The sequence below is a fragment of the Aquarana catesbeiana genome, linkage group LG01, assembly GCF_042186555.1.
Source record: "Aquarana catesbeiana isolate 2022-GZ linkage group LG01, ASM4218655v1, whole genome shotgun sequence".
NCBI lineage: Eukaryota > Metazoa > Chordata > Amphibia > Anura > Ranidae > Aquarana > Aquarana catesbeiana.
The window spans coordinates 716,746,632-716,762,396 of NC_133324.1; positions in this window are offsets into that span (position 1 = coordinate 716,746,632).

The following is a 15,765-nucleotide window of genomic DNA, read 5'->3' on the forward strand; positions in this document are numbered from 1 at the left end:
ACTTGTAGAATTTTTTAAACGTCGCCTATCGAGATTTTTGAGGGTAAAAGTTTGACGCCATTCCACGAGCGGGCGCAATTTTGAAGCGTGACATGTTGGGTATCAATTTACTTGGTGTAACATTATATTTCACAATATAAAAAAAATGGGCTAACTTTACTGTTGTCTTATTTTTTTATTCAAAAAAGTGCGCTTTTAAGACCACTGCGCAAATACGGTGCAAAAAAAAAGTATTGCAATGACCGCCATTTTATTCTCTAGGGTGTTAGGAAAAAAACATATATAATGTTTGGGGGTTCTAAGTAATTTTCTAGGAAAAAAGCCTGTTTTAAACATGTAAACACCTAAAATCCAAAACGAGGCTGGTGCTTAAGTGGTTAAAAAGTACAAAATAGTCAATATCAGATGATACATATAGTGCCCAGTTTTCTTCCTTCAGTGTAGGCAGCTTCAGTGTGACAACATAAAGGCAAATGGTATACTTCTACCCGATAGTGGCACCTCAGTGCTCCCAGTATTCTCACCTTAATGAGTAATCAAATAGGCTTTTGATTAAATTTAGAAATCACCCTCTATCGATGCTAGCCCACTTGTAGTCCTTCTCAGTTCATTTGGATATCCTATGTTGGTGGTTCCATTTAATCAACGCAGAAGACTCCCTCTCGTACGCTTATCCATATGTTAGGCTAGAAACAAAGAAGCCTCCCATAGTGTAATATTGCTAATAAAATTTATTTTTAATAAAGGAATAACACTTACATTAAAAAAAAAACTGCAAAAACAACTTTGGTATCAAATACTCAGCATGAAAGTGCTCTCCAAGCATCACTTTTGGTCCGAGATGTCCTACAAGTTGAGTCACCCCCACGTGACTTAATCGGGGAAGGTAGCGCAGAGGTATTTTTTTATTTATCTATTTTGAGTGATTCTTTAGGCATATTGGTCATTACTCTACTGGTACGATCTGATTTAAAGTGAATGGACAGCGTTTTTGTATATATTTTGTTTCTCCATTATGCACTTCAAAAATACAATTTGAAATGTTTCCTTTTTAAATCTCTGTCCATACAGCACCACAGAGCTGTAATTAGAGAGAGAGAGTCTGAAAGAAAACCAACTGCAGTGCTCTGTGATTGGAAAAGCATAGCATTCTGTGACCCCAGTATTATAAGTTCACTTATGTAGTAAACGTCAATTTGTAAAAAAAAAAGATATTACATAAACAGAAACAAAAATACACAGTAGTGATATTTTTAAAGCGACCGTTTAAAATTTATACCATTTAGATAATGTAAAAAAAAAAGTTTGACTACAGACCATTATAGATTGTCTTTTAATTAAAAATTGCACTCCTCTTTCTGACTTGTCCTATGTAGTAATAAAAGACAACTCCATCTATATTTTACCCTGTTAGCAGCAGTAGTCAGAGCTTTTACTTTTACTTCTACCTTAAATATCACTGCATTCCTTGCTGCTGTAAATCATCTAAATGCTACTGCAGAAGAGCAGTTGAAAGTATATTCTAAACATGACAGTGTCCCAAATGCTTAAAAAAAATACACATATAACAGTAATCAAACTTTTCTTTATATATTTAGACATATAGTTGGCTGTACCTGCCTTTTACCTAGACTTTCTGCGAAAGCATTGAAGTGAATTGAATTGATTTGAAAGCATGCTATATTCTCTACACTCCATTATGCTTCACTAACATTACTCACGATTGCCTAAATATAATCCTTTACCCCTCTCTCATTGTAAAATTGTACATGTATTCCTTTTCATTCTGTCATTAAGACAAAGCTACATCAAGATGGCAAACAATCCATTAAGGAAAATGTTACATCGCCTAATAATGTCAGCTAGAAAAGTAACCATGAACCTTTCTTCTTTGCAATATGATGATCATGAAGTTTGGTTTCCAAGCTAATCTTATTCTGTAAAGAAAAGCAGAACGCAGATTCTAGTAGATATGAACAAGTCCAGATTGCTGTAAGTTCAGACATGGGCTAAAAGATTGTACTGGTTTGTCAACACAAAACTTGCAGATATATGCTTTTGCATAAAGCGAGAACAGGAGATGAACAATAGATTAGTAAAAAAGTGTTTTTACCTTGAGAAATACTCAGCTATGGAAGATCAGTGGTTTTGACCCTCCCCTTTTCAACCCTATATTAGAAAGCATGGAGTCAGATGTTATTGGCATATGTTCTGTTTCAAATGCTGCTCTATGCATTGATGTACCTCCTTAGACTCAGTGAGGTTGATTTACTAAAACTGGAGAGTGCAAAATCTGGTGCAGCTCTGCTTAACCGCTTGCTGTCCAGCCACCGTCATTTTATTGCGGCAGGCCGGCACGATCCTGCGAGCCATCGCAGCTATACGTCGGCCCGTGGGATCGGGATAGCAGGCGCGTGCCCACTGCACAGCCACGAGCGTTCTCGAGCAGGAGAGACAGAACAGGGATGAGTGTGTGTAAACTGTTCTGTTCTGAGAGGAGTGACAGATCGTGTGTTCCTATTAACTAGGAACCATGATCCGTCACTTCCTCTAGTCAGTCCCCTCCCCCTTCAGTTAGAAACACGTACTAGGGAACACAGTTAACCCCTTGATCGCCCCCTAATGTTAACCCCTTCCCTGCCAGTGACATTTTACAGTAATCAGTGCATTATTATAGCACTGATCGCTGTATAAATGCCAATGGTCCCAAAAATGTGTCAAAAGTGTCCGATGTGTCCACCATAATGTCGTAGTCCCGATAAAAATCACAGATCGCCGCCATTACTAGTAAAAAAAAAATAATAATAAAAATGCTATAAATCTATCCCCTATTTTGTAGACGCTATAACTTTTGTGCAAACCAATCAATATACGCTTATTGTGATTTTTTTTTACCAAAAATATGTAGAAGAATACATAGTGGCCTAAACTGAGAAAAAATTTGCTTTTTAAAAAAAAATTGGGGATATTTATTATAGCAAAAAGTACATAATATTGTGTTTTTTTCAAAATTGTCGCACTTTTTTGTTTATAGCGCAAAAAATAAAAACCGCAGAGGCGATCAAATACCACCAAAAGAAAGCTCTATTTGTGGGCAAAAAAGGACATCAATTTTGTTTGGGTGCAGCGTCGCACGACGGCGCAACTGTCAGTTAAAGCGACGCAGTGCCGAATAGCAAAAAATGGCCCGGTCATTCAGCAGCTAAATCTTCGGGGGCTGAAGTGGATAAAGACCAATATGTTTCCAGGTTTTTTTTTCATCAAAGTTTAATTGAACAAGCTGAAATCAGAAGCTGATTGGCTGCACCAGTCTTTGCACTTTCCAGTTTTAGTAAATCAACCCCCATCACTATCCACAGAGCTTAACTCTTCAATAAGACACAGAATTTTACTTTACCTAATTAGAGTACTGAGGATATTTTTTTCCAGTCTTTTGAAGTGTAAGAAGACAATGACTTTCCTGAGCTCCATCTCTGTGAATAACTATCACTGACTGAGGGAACATTGAAGAAGTAGGAAGGGCCTAGCCAGGACTAAACCAACTAGGAGTCAGAAGTTTTTGGCATTTGTTCTGTTTCAAATGCTGCTTTGTGCATTGACATACCTACTTAGACTCAGTGGGGTTAATTTACTAAAACTAGAGAGTGCAAGTTCTGGTGCAGCTCTACGTAGAGACCAATCAGCTTCCTGTTTTTTTTGGTCAAAGTCTAATTAAACAAGCTGAAGTTAGAAGCTGATTGGCTGCACCAGTATTTGCACATTCCAGTTTTAGTAAATCAACCCCAATCTGTCCAGAGAGTATGGTCATCTGCTGACTTGGCACTATTCACAGAGAGCTTAACTCTTCAATAAGACACAGAATTTTACTTTACCTAATTAGAGTACTGAAGATATTTTTCCAGTCTTTTGAAGTGTAAGAAGACAATGACTTTCCTGAGCTACATCTCTGTGAATAACTATCACTGACTGAGGGAACATTGAAGAAGTAGGAAGGGCCTAGCCAGGACTAAACCAACTAGGAGTAAATGGCAGGAGAGGACAGAGGAAGATATAAAAATCACATTAGTAAGCAAGTTGCAATGGCCTCAAATCACCACTAGATGGCAGCAGGCTGCAGAAAAATGATAACCTTATGCAGTTCAATGCTGGACATAAAAATTACATTAATGTGGGACAGAACAGCATTGATCTATGTGTGAACGCTGTAGATAATTACTGAAAATTGCAGTGTCTTCAATAAATATCAAAGTACATTATCATAGATTTTAAGTGTTCTTTAAATCATTTAAGCTTCACTAATGACAAGTCTACTACATGTCCACCTATCTATAACTAAAAAAAGCAAAGCTGTAAAGCATGGATCAGATCAAAAAGTTCTAGGTATAATAATACCCAATGGAAGACATTGGTGAAATAAGCATGTATGAAAATGATCTAAAATACCAGAAACTGTATTTAAAGAGCAATAAAGTATTGCTTAGTTCTCTGCAACCCTGTTACTGCTTCTCATATGCTGCTGTGTGCCTAAGATCTCTTTTCTCAGAGAGTTCAGTTTCATGTACAAAGCCTGAAGGAAAGAAGAAAAATGAAGCAATATTATTAAAACCTTTAAATATGTAAAGGGTGTTAAAAAAGGAGGAAGTAAAATGAGTTGCAAAGACAGTACAAGGAAAAAGCTAAAGGAAAGAGCTAAAGTAAAATTTGAAAACATTGTTTTAGGAAATGGAATTAGTTTTAAAGTAGCCAATATATGTAGTAAATATAGCAATAGTGTATTTAAGCATATATAAGATAAAAATACAACTTTCTTTAAAGAGGAAGTTTAGTCAAATTTGAAAATTATCAGTGCAGCCTCATCAGTGCCCACAATTGCCTCCTCATCAGTGCCCATCCATGCAACCTATCAGTGCCCATCAATGCCCATCAGTGGCCATCAGTCGCCATCAGTGCAACTTATCAGTGCCCATCAATGCCCATCAGTGCCGCCTCATCAGTGCCCATCAGTGCAGCCTATCAGTGCTCATCATTGCAGCCTCATCAGCGCACATTAGTGAAGGAGAAAAATTACCTGTATTCAAAATGTTATAACAAAGTATGAAACATTTTTGGAGTTTTTTTTCAAATTTTTCAGTGTTAAAAATTTTTTTTCAGTGTTAAAAAAGGAGGAAGTAAAATGAGTTACAAAGACACTACAAGGAAAAAGCTAAAGGAAAGAGCTAAAGTAACATTTGAAAACATTGTTTTAGGAAATGGAATTAGTTTTAAAGTAACCAACTACTTGTAGATGTAGTAAATATAGCAATAGTATTTTTAGGCATATATAAGATAAAAATACAACTTTCTTTAAAGTGGAAGTTTAGTCAAATTTTAAAATTATCAGGGCAGCCTCATCAGTGTCCACAATTGCCTCCTCATCAGTGCCCATCAGTGCAACCTATCAGTGCCCATCAATGCCAATCAGTGCCCATCAGTGCAACTTATCAGTGCCCATCAATGCCCATCAGTGCCGCCTCATCAGTGCCCATCAGTGCAGCCTATCAGTGCTCATCAATGCAGCCTCATCAGCGCACATTAGTGAAGGAGACAAATTACCTGTTTTCAAAATGTTATAACAAACTATGAAACTTTTTTTTTTTTCAAATTTTTCAGTGTTTATTCATTTATTTAGCAAATAATAAAAAAGAAAAAAAAAGTGGTGATTAAATACCACCAAAAGAAAGCTCTATGTGAAAATAATGGTAACAATTTGGTATGGGTACAGTGTTGCATGTCATTCAAAGTGCAATAGAGCTGAAAACTGAAAATCAGCCTGGTCAGGAAGGGGGTAAGGGTGCCCAGTAGGCAAATGGTTAATATACAAAGGTCATATATATTTGGCTGACAGTTTTATTAAAGCTTGGTTTAAAAAGATGGTGAAGAACTGCTTTAAGCGCTGAGCACAGGGACTTACATGTGAATTTTTGCTTTGCAAAGCGGATTTTACTACTTGTAAATGAGGTGAAACAAAGTGAAAACCTAATCGAGTGAAAGGAAAAAAAAAAAAAACACAGCACCTTTGTTCACACATGGGGAAAATCCTTTTGATAAGCAAAATTCTCTTAACTTAGTAAATGAGGTTAAGTTGTGTGAATTCAATCATCCAATCACATGCAAGCAAAATTCCTGTGTTTTTTCTTCCTTGCACATTAATAAATTCTTTGCAAAGTTAAAAAGAACAAAAGCAGAAGTGGAAAAATGAGTGGATATTCATTCTGAAAAGTGAATTAGCCATTTGACTCACTTTTAGTGTTAAAAAAAAAAAAAAAAACACCAAGAATGACTTCAAATTTGCACAAACCCTTTAGCCCAAAAAAAAAAAAAAAAGGCAGAGAAATCAAGAAGCAAAATGAATGGTCAATACACAGGGATCAACCTGGTCTTCAAATGCCATCAAAATCCCACGGATATATTTTCCCTTGAACTGCGCTAAAACATTCTATTGCTGCTCTTGCACCCAGACCCCCTGTCAGTAAAATGTCATTTTTATCCAGCCGAAGTCCCATTTATTCAAAACTCCAGACAATACTCATTTCCACATTTCACAATTCATTAAAGTGACTTCTTTATCATAAACCTTTAAAACTCTTCAGACCAGTGAGTCAGGCCTGGCAGATAGGTTGAACAATAATACAAGAAGGTCACATTTTGACTAACGCAGCTCACTGCTGTTAATTATTGCTGGCCTACAGCAATTTAACAAAGCTGCTTCTGGCTGAAAATGATTTATATTCGTCGAGTATATTAACTTTTGCTCTGAAAGTTGAAAGTATTGGATTCTCGGCTGCTATGTCCTAAGGGTACATCAATATGGCTCAGCTGTCCAAGGTGAGCCATTTGCCTCATTGTAATGCTGGAGAGAAAGTGCGCTACATTACATTCATTTTCTACAACACCTATTCATTTTCTCAAAATCTAGTGAAGCTCGTGTAATAAAGCTCCATTCCAGCTTTAGACATGTTTCTTAGACCAGTGCCCCTCCTCAGCCATTCTGTGCTATGAATGTATTCTAGATCCCAGGCCGGAATATGCTAAGAAGGCAAGGAAAACGTGTGGAGCAGTATCAATAAGGCCTAGCCACCGCCGCCACACGTAAAGTAAAATATAACAAGAGCGCATAGAATTTAACATATGACAGAAGAGCAGAAGATTTCCTGAGGGAAATACCAGCACAGGTTAAAATCATAAATTGCCACGGCAGCTCTAAGATATTAAAGGTGTGTACAGAACATGACAGTTATAAATGTACAACCTAGAGAAAAACACTTTATTTACAAACTGGATTTGACAGCAGAAGTTTGTTTATGACGCTGTAGAGAGCGGCCTGCACCCTGTGTAACTGAGAGAAGCTAGATTAATACTTTGATGCAAGATAATCTATAGAGACCAGTGAAAGAGAAGAGATGGATGAAGTCACGCCAGACCTCATTCCCAGAGTGGCCTTGAGTCTATCTAGTTATCTGTCACCCGGCCGCTGCTGTCAGGGGGAGCGCATTGAGCACAGCTGGAGATAACCTTATTCAAATCATCAGCTGAGATGAGAGTGTATCTTATACAGATTAATTGTGAACTTGTCATTATATTTCCATTTCTTGTATGACAACTTGTGTAATTGCTTTAACGCTATTTACTTACATGTACATAGACTAGCAGCAAAGAACTTGAAAAAGGTAAAAAAAAATATATATATCAAACATAAAAGATGTTCATGATGTCTGTAATGAGTCTTAAAAGAGGAACACTGTCGCTCACCAGGTTTCAAGGGGGAGGGCTGTAGAACATTTTTTTTTTCATTTTACTGTTAAACCGGTCCAGATAAAATCATATACACTGAGCAAAATTATAAATGCAACGCTTTTGCCTCTATTTATCATGAGCTGAACTTAAAGATCTATGACTTTTTCTATATACACAAATGGCCCTATTTCTCTCAAAATATTGTTCACAAATCTGTCTAAATCTGTGTTAGTGAGCGCTTCTCCTTTGCCGAGATAATCCATCCACCTCACAGGTGTGGCGTATCAAGATGCTGATTAGACAGCATGATTATTGCACAGGTGTGCCTTAGGCTGGCCACAATAAAAGGCCACTCTAAAATGTGCAGTTTTATCACACAGCACAATGCCACGGATGTCGCAAGTTTTGAGAGAGCGTGCAATTGGCATGCTGACTGCAGGAATGTCCACCAGAGCTGTTGCCCTTGAATTGAATGTTCATTTCTCTACCATAAGCTGTCTCCAAAGGAATTTTTAGATCCAAGATCGTCTGAGACCAGCCACCAGGACAGCTGCTGCAACAATCGGTTTGCATAACCAAAGAATTTCTGCACAAACTGTCAGAAACCATCTAAGGGAAGCTCATCTGCATGCTTGTCTTCATCGGGGTCTCGAACGAATGGGAAGGCGGCGATCCATGGCCTTACCTTATCCTTGCTGTCAAGCTGGGTGTCCTCCTTTCACTGTTGCTGCGGTAGAGTTGTGGGGAGGAGGACGATGATGAGGTGGGGGTGTTGGCGCACTGCTGCATCCAGGGTGGGGCTCCTGGAAGATGCTGTTGTTGCCCCTCCACCTGCTGCTCCTCGCTGCACATGGCTCACAGCTTGCGGAGGGAAGAGCCGGGGTCATTGCTTCTCCTAAGACTCCCTGGCCAATCGGGTCTCAGGACCCGCTTCCTGATTGGCCAGGAGGAGAAGCAGGAAGACATTAGTGAATATTAATTTGCTAATGTCACACAAGTGGGTGGACTCGGAGAGCAGTGCTGTGCACCCCGAGCTAAACCAATTAGAGCCCCAGGCTCTAATCATGTGCGTCAACATTGGAATCCATGCGTCCAGCGCCCTGCATGTAAATTAGGGGCCCGGCGAATGAATTAGGGGGGCGGCGCCCCTGTGCCCTGCATGAGAGGCCACCACTGCTCCTAGTGTGTTTCAGAATTAGTCTAGACTTCACTATCCAGTTGTCAACAGCTGTTTCTTCAAAGCATTTTTTACTCTAAGGCAGTGTTTCTCAATTTCAGTCCTCAAGATGCACCAACAGGTCATGTTTTCAGGCTATCCATTATTTTGATCAGTTTCACTGCCTTAGTAGTTACCACAACCGTTTCATCTGAGGGAAATCCTGGAAACATGACCTGTTGGTGCACCTTGAGGACTGGAATTGAGAAACACTGGCTAAAGGGGTCATTCACACCATACTCAGTGACCCTCATTTTTTTGCACTGGATAAATGCAGGTCTGTGCAGGAGCACGTAGAAAACGTTAACACCAAAACACACAGGGGGAGATTTACTAAAACTGGTGCACTAAGTCATCTGGTTCAGCTGTGTATGGTAGCCAATCAGCTTCTAACTTCAGCTTGTTCAATTAGCTTGTTCAATTATGCTTTGACAATAAAACCTGGAAGCTGTTAAAGCTTGTAGGAGGAGTTTTCATTCTGCTCTGACTGTCCTATAAGGCTGCAGTACCCCTGACCCTTTGTCTGGACAGTGCTGATTGGCCCTGTGCTGATGACTCTCCCAAAAAAAAATAACTCTCTAACAATACACACCAAACTGAGAATGTGCAGCTTGCCCCCAAGGCTCTGTTCTATCAGGAGATAGATTGGGGACTGTGGAAGATGGGGAGGATCAGATGAGACGGGACTTTTTACACAATGCAAAGGATTACCCCCTTAGGTTCAACAGTGAGTATAACAAGCATCCTTTACTGCATGTACAGACTGATTTTACTGTTGTGGGTTTAGTAACACTTTAATTACATTGGTGGCACTGTTAGGAGCAACCTGAATCTGCCACAATAAAGAAATGTTTAGCAGGGTGTTTTGAATCTGGCACAGGCCATTTTAATGGGTCATACCACCAGAAAAATGTTGCTAGGGGTTTATTGAATTTCCCTGATTTTGTATGCTGTATGTAGTCTGTTCTTGCAGACTTTATGTTTCCTTTCTTTCGTTCTGATTTGCCTGGTGTACTGCTGATTTAATTTGCTTTATATGCTTTTGCTTGAATTTTTAATGTGTTTTTTTTTTTTTAGCAAATTGTTAATTTCCTCCCAGTGTTAGCACAAAAGCGTTATCCTGGTTTCCGTGGAAAGACTACCAGGGAGGAACCATTACAGGTATGTTTAAAAACATCATCATGCACCAATGTATAAGCACAATCACGTAAAGATGCCCTGCTATTGCTTAACCACTTGACCTCTGGAAGAGTTTACCCCCTTCATGACCAAGGCATGTTTTGCTATTCAGCACTGTGCTACTGTGCTAGGGTGAGTACATGGATTGAAAACTGGCTACAAGGGCGAGTTCAGAGGGTGGTGATAAATGGGGAGTACTCGGAATGGTCAGGGGTGGAAAGTGGGGTCCCCCAGGGTTCTGTGCTGGGACCAATCCTGTTTAATTTGTTCATAAACGACCTGGAGGATGGGGTAAACAGTTCAATCTCTGTATTTGCTGACGATACTAAGCTAAGCAGAGCAATAACTTCTCCGCAGGATGTGGAAACCTTGCAAAAAGATCTGAACAAATTAATGGGGTGGGCAACTACATGGAAAATGAGGTTCAATGTAGAAAAATGTAAAATAATGCATATGGGTGGCAAAAATATGAATGCAATCTATACATTGGGGGAAGAACCTCTGGAGGAATCTAGGATGGAAAAGGACCTGGGGGTCCTAGTAGATGATAGGCTCAGCAATGCCATGCAATGCCAAGCTGCTGCTAACAAAGCAAACAGAATATTGGCATGCATTAAAAAGGGGATTAATTCCAGAAATAAAACGATAATTCTCCCACTCTACAAGACTCTGGTCCGGCCGTACCTAGAGTATGCTGTCCAGTTCTGGACACCAGTCCTCAGAAAGGATGTACTGGAAATGGAACGAGTACAAAGAAGGGCAACAAAGCTAATAAAGGGTCTGGAGGATATTAGTTATGAGGAAAGGTTGCGAGTAGGGATGAGCCGAACACCCCCCAGTTCGGTTTGCAGCAAAACATGCGAACAGGCAAATTTGTTCGAACACGCAAACACTGTTAAAGTCTATGGGACACGAACATGAATAATCAAAAGTCCTGATTTTAAAGGCTTATATGCAAGTTATTGTCATAAAAAGTGTTTGGGGACCCGGTTCCTGCCCCAAGGGACATGTATCGATGCAAAAAAAAAGTTGTAAAAATGGCCGTTTTTTCGGGAGCAGTGATTTTAATAATGCTTAAAGTGAAACAATAAAAGTGAAAAATTCCTTTAAACTTCCTTCCTGGGGGTGTCTATAGTATGCCTGTAAAGTGGCACATGTTTCCCGTGTTTAGAACAGTCCCTGCACAAAATGACATTTCTAAAGGAAAAAAAAGTCATTTAAAACTACTCGCAGCTATAATGAATTGTCGGTCCCGACAACACAGATAAAAGAAGTCATTGAAAAAAATGGCATGGGATCCCGCCAGTCCATTACCAGTCCCTTGGGGTCTGGTATGAATATTAAGGGGAACCCCGAACCAAATAAAAAAAAAAATGCGCGGGGGTCCCCCCAAATTCCATACCAGGCCCTTCAGGTCCCAGTTACGTAAACGAGTGGCCCCGCCCCCTCTGACACCCGGTAAAGCCATAGGGAAGTCCCCGTGTGTCAGAGGGGGCGGGGTCACCCAGGAATGTCACGGTGTGGCCCCGCCCTAAGTTATAAAAGAACCGTCAAAGCAAAGACGCGTCATATGGCGGGAGCCTCCCATGGAGGCGGGTCGGTGCTGCTTTTTTTTTCTTTTTCGGTCCGTCAGCGGAGTGAGAGAAGAAGAATGGACTTTGTGGGACATTTTTATTTTTTTATTTTTTAATAAAGGACTTGTCCCAAGCCGTGTCTTGTCATTTTTACTATTTTAACACTTTTTTGTGAAATGGTAGGGGTACATTTGTACCCCGTTACCATTTCACACAGGGGGAGGCCGGGATCTGGGGGTCTCCTTGTTAAAGGGTGCTTCCAGATTCCGATAAGCCCCCATCTGCAGACCCCCACAACCACCGGGCAAGGGTTGTGGGGATGAGGCCCTTGTCCCCATCAACATGGGGGCAAGTTGCTTTGGGGGGCTACCCCAAAGCACCCTCCCCATGTTGAGGGCATGTGGCCTGGTATGGTTCAGGAAGGGGGGCGCTCTCTCGTCCCCCCCTTTTCTTGTGGCCTGCAGGTTGCGTGCTTGGATAAGGGTCTGGTATGGATTTTTGGGGGGACCCCATGCCATTTTTTTTTAATTTTGGCGTAGGGTTCCCCTTAATATCCATACCAGATATGAAGGGCCTGGTATGGAACTTGGGGGCACCCCCACACTGTTTTTTTTTAAATTTTGGTTCGGGGTTCCCCTTAATATTCATACCAGACCCAAAGGGACTGGTAATGGACTGGGGGGATCCCATGCCATTTTTTTCAATGACTTCTTTTATCTGTATTGCCAGGACCAACAATTCATTATAGCCGCTAGTAGTTTTAAATTAATTTTTTCCTTTAGAAATGTCATTTTGTGCAGGGACTGTTCCAAACATGGGAAAAATGCGTCACTTTACAGGCATACTATAGGCACACCCCAGGTACGAAATTTAAAGGAATATTTCACTTTTATTGTTTCACTTTAAGCATTACTAAAATCACTGCTCCCGAAAGAACGTCCGTTTTTAAAACTTTTTTTGCATTGATACATGTCCCCTGGGGCAGGACCCAGGTCCCCAAACACTTTTTATGACAATACTATGCATATAAGCCTTTAAAATTAGCACTTTTGATTTCTCCCATAGACTTTTAAAGGGTGTTCTGCGGCTTTCGAATTTGCCGCGAACACCCCAAATTTTTCGCTATTCGACGAACAGGCGAACACTCGATGTTCGAGTCGAACTTACGTTCGACTCAAACATCGGGCTCATCCCTAGTTGCGAGCACTGAACTTATTCTCTCTGGAGAAGAGACGATTGAGAGGGGATATGATTTCAATATACAAATACCATACTGGTGACCCCACAATAGGGATAAAACTTTTTCACAGAAGGGAGCTTAACAAGACTTGTGGCCACTCATTAAAATTAGAAGAAAAGAGGTTTAACCTTAACCACTTGATATCTGCGCTATAGCTGAATGACGGCTACAGCGCGGACCTGAAATTCCGGGAGGCCGTCATATGACGGCCTCCCCTGTGCATGAGTCCTACAGGGTGCACGCTGAGCGCGTTGCGATCACCGAGTCACTGAGACTCGGGACACGGGTGATCACCGATCCGAGTAAGGGGCCAGTCTTGGCCCTATACCATGTGATCAGCTGTCAGCCAATGACAGCTGATCACATGATCAAAACAAAAGCTCTGTGATCGTTTTTTTTTCTGACAGCGCAAGGAGAAAAAAAAGCCAATCACCGGCTTATCAGCAAGGGACATCGGTCCTGAAGAGGAAAAGGCAATTCTGCCTCATATGTGCCACCAGTACCCCCTGCCAGTGCCACCTGCCATTGCCACCTGACAGTGCCCACAGTGCCCACCAGTGCCACCTATCAATGCCCATGAGTGCCACCTATCAATGCCTACAAATGCCACCTATCAATGCCCACAAGTACCACCTATCAATGGCCACCAGTGGTACCAATCAGTGCCACCTAGCAGTGCTGCCTATCAGTGTAACCGATCAGTGCCCATTATTGCCACCCATCAGTGCCCATCACTGCCACCCACTACCACCCATCAATGCCCATCACTGCCACCTATCGGTGCCCATCAGTGCCGCCTCATCAGCGTACATCAATAAAGGAGAGAAATTACCTTTTTTAAAATTTTATAACAAAATATTAACATTTTTTTTTTTTTTTTTAAGTTCGGTCTTTTTACATTTTTTTAACAAAAAATAAAAACCGCAAAGGTGATCAAATACCACCAAAAGAAAGCTCTATTTGTGGGAAAAAAATGATAAAAATCTTCATTTGGGTACAGTGTTGTATGACCGCGAAATTGTCATTCAAAGTGCGCTAGCGCTGAAAGCTGAAAATTGGTCTGGATAGGAGGGGGGTTTGTAACTATGTAACTATGCTACTTTAACTGGCAATTGTGTGGTCGTGCAACACTACCCAAATGAAATGTATATAATTTTTTTCTCATACAAATAGAGCTTTCTTTTTGTGGTATGTGATCATCACTGGGTTTTTCTTTTTTGCTAAATAAACAAAAAAAGACCAAAAAAAAAATGTTTTTCTTAGTTTCTGTTTTGAAAATTTTACAAAACAAATAATCTTTCTTCATAAGTTTTGGACAAAATGTAGTCTGCTACCATTCTTTGGTAAAAAATAACCCAAATCAGTGTATATTATTTAATCAGTGTGAAAGTTATAGAGTCTACAAACTATGCTACAGTATATATATATATATATATATATATATATATATATATATATATATATATATATTTGAAAATTGATCCATCCTAATGTACTAATGGCCTCTCATTTCCTGCGGCTCTAAAATGCCAGGACAGTACAAATACCCCCCCAAATGACTTCTTTTTGGAAAGTAGGTAATCCAAGGTATTTAGTAAGAGGCAAGGTAATTTTTTGTCATAATGTTTTTGAAAATTAAGGAATTAAATACAATGTGTTTTTTTTTTACATGTTGTCATAACAGTATCACAGTACAGTATCATGTTATAACTGGTGTGGCGGTGATCAGGGATACTGACTGGTGACAGTATCTAAAAAACAAAATAAATAAATAAATAATTTTTTATTACATTTTTTAAACTTTGCTTTTTTTTTTCCTTTTAATCATCACAGTCATCCACTGTACTACTTTGGGGGGCTCGGGTGCCCCCATAGCAAGCTGCTTGCTGTATGGGCACTCAGCAGGAGGGAGGTGCCAGGAGCACCAGTGAGGGACCCGAGAAGAGGAGGATCAGGGCTGCTCTGGGCAAAACCACTGCACACAGCAGGTAAGTATAACATGTTTGTTATTTTTAAACAAAAAAAAACAAGACTTTAGGATAACTTTAAGGATGCCATCTGGACTGGCTCCTTCACAACCTTGTTGTTAGGGATGCTGGCAGGTGGTTATTAAGGAGCTGTAACCCACCAGCATCCTCAACAACCAGAGATAATGCCTCTCCTGTGGTCAGAATCATCCAGCTCAAGAACAATGCAACCACTGAAGGGGAGAGGAGGTGGAGAGACAACAGGTGGTACAGCAGGGAGCATTGGCTCCCAGAATCTGAGGGGAGGAGGTGGCAAAAGGACTGACTGAGCTACTGCTGACCACCAAGGGGGAAGTAAGCTATGTTTACATCCCCGCTGATTGTTTAAAAGTGCACCAAGATGCAGCATGTAGGACATTTCCAAATGCAGTGCAGCAATGTGAAAAGACTCAAATAAGGCAAATATTAGTAGTGCTTTTGTCCTACTGAAAAGGTGCGTTCCAAGGAGGCAAAAGCACATCAGTGGGAAAGGGGTCTAACTTCTTGCCTTGAAGATATAACAGGAAAGAAGAGGAAATCTTTCTAAAGTAGATGGAATTTCCATCTTGGAGGCTTTTCACAGGATCAGGTGCTCCCATAGGAGGATATCCCGTATATTATTAATCGTGATTACTGATAACAACTTGTTAATTTTGGATTTCCGCTGACTTTCTGCTTTGTGACAATGGTCACCACCAGGACAAATATAGAAGGAGACTCTCTATAGCAGGAGCACAGACTAAAAAAATTAAAAAAGGTATAACCCTTTCTTACTCC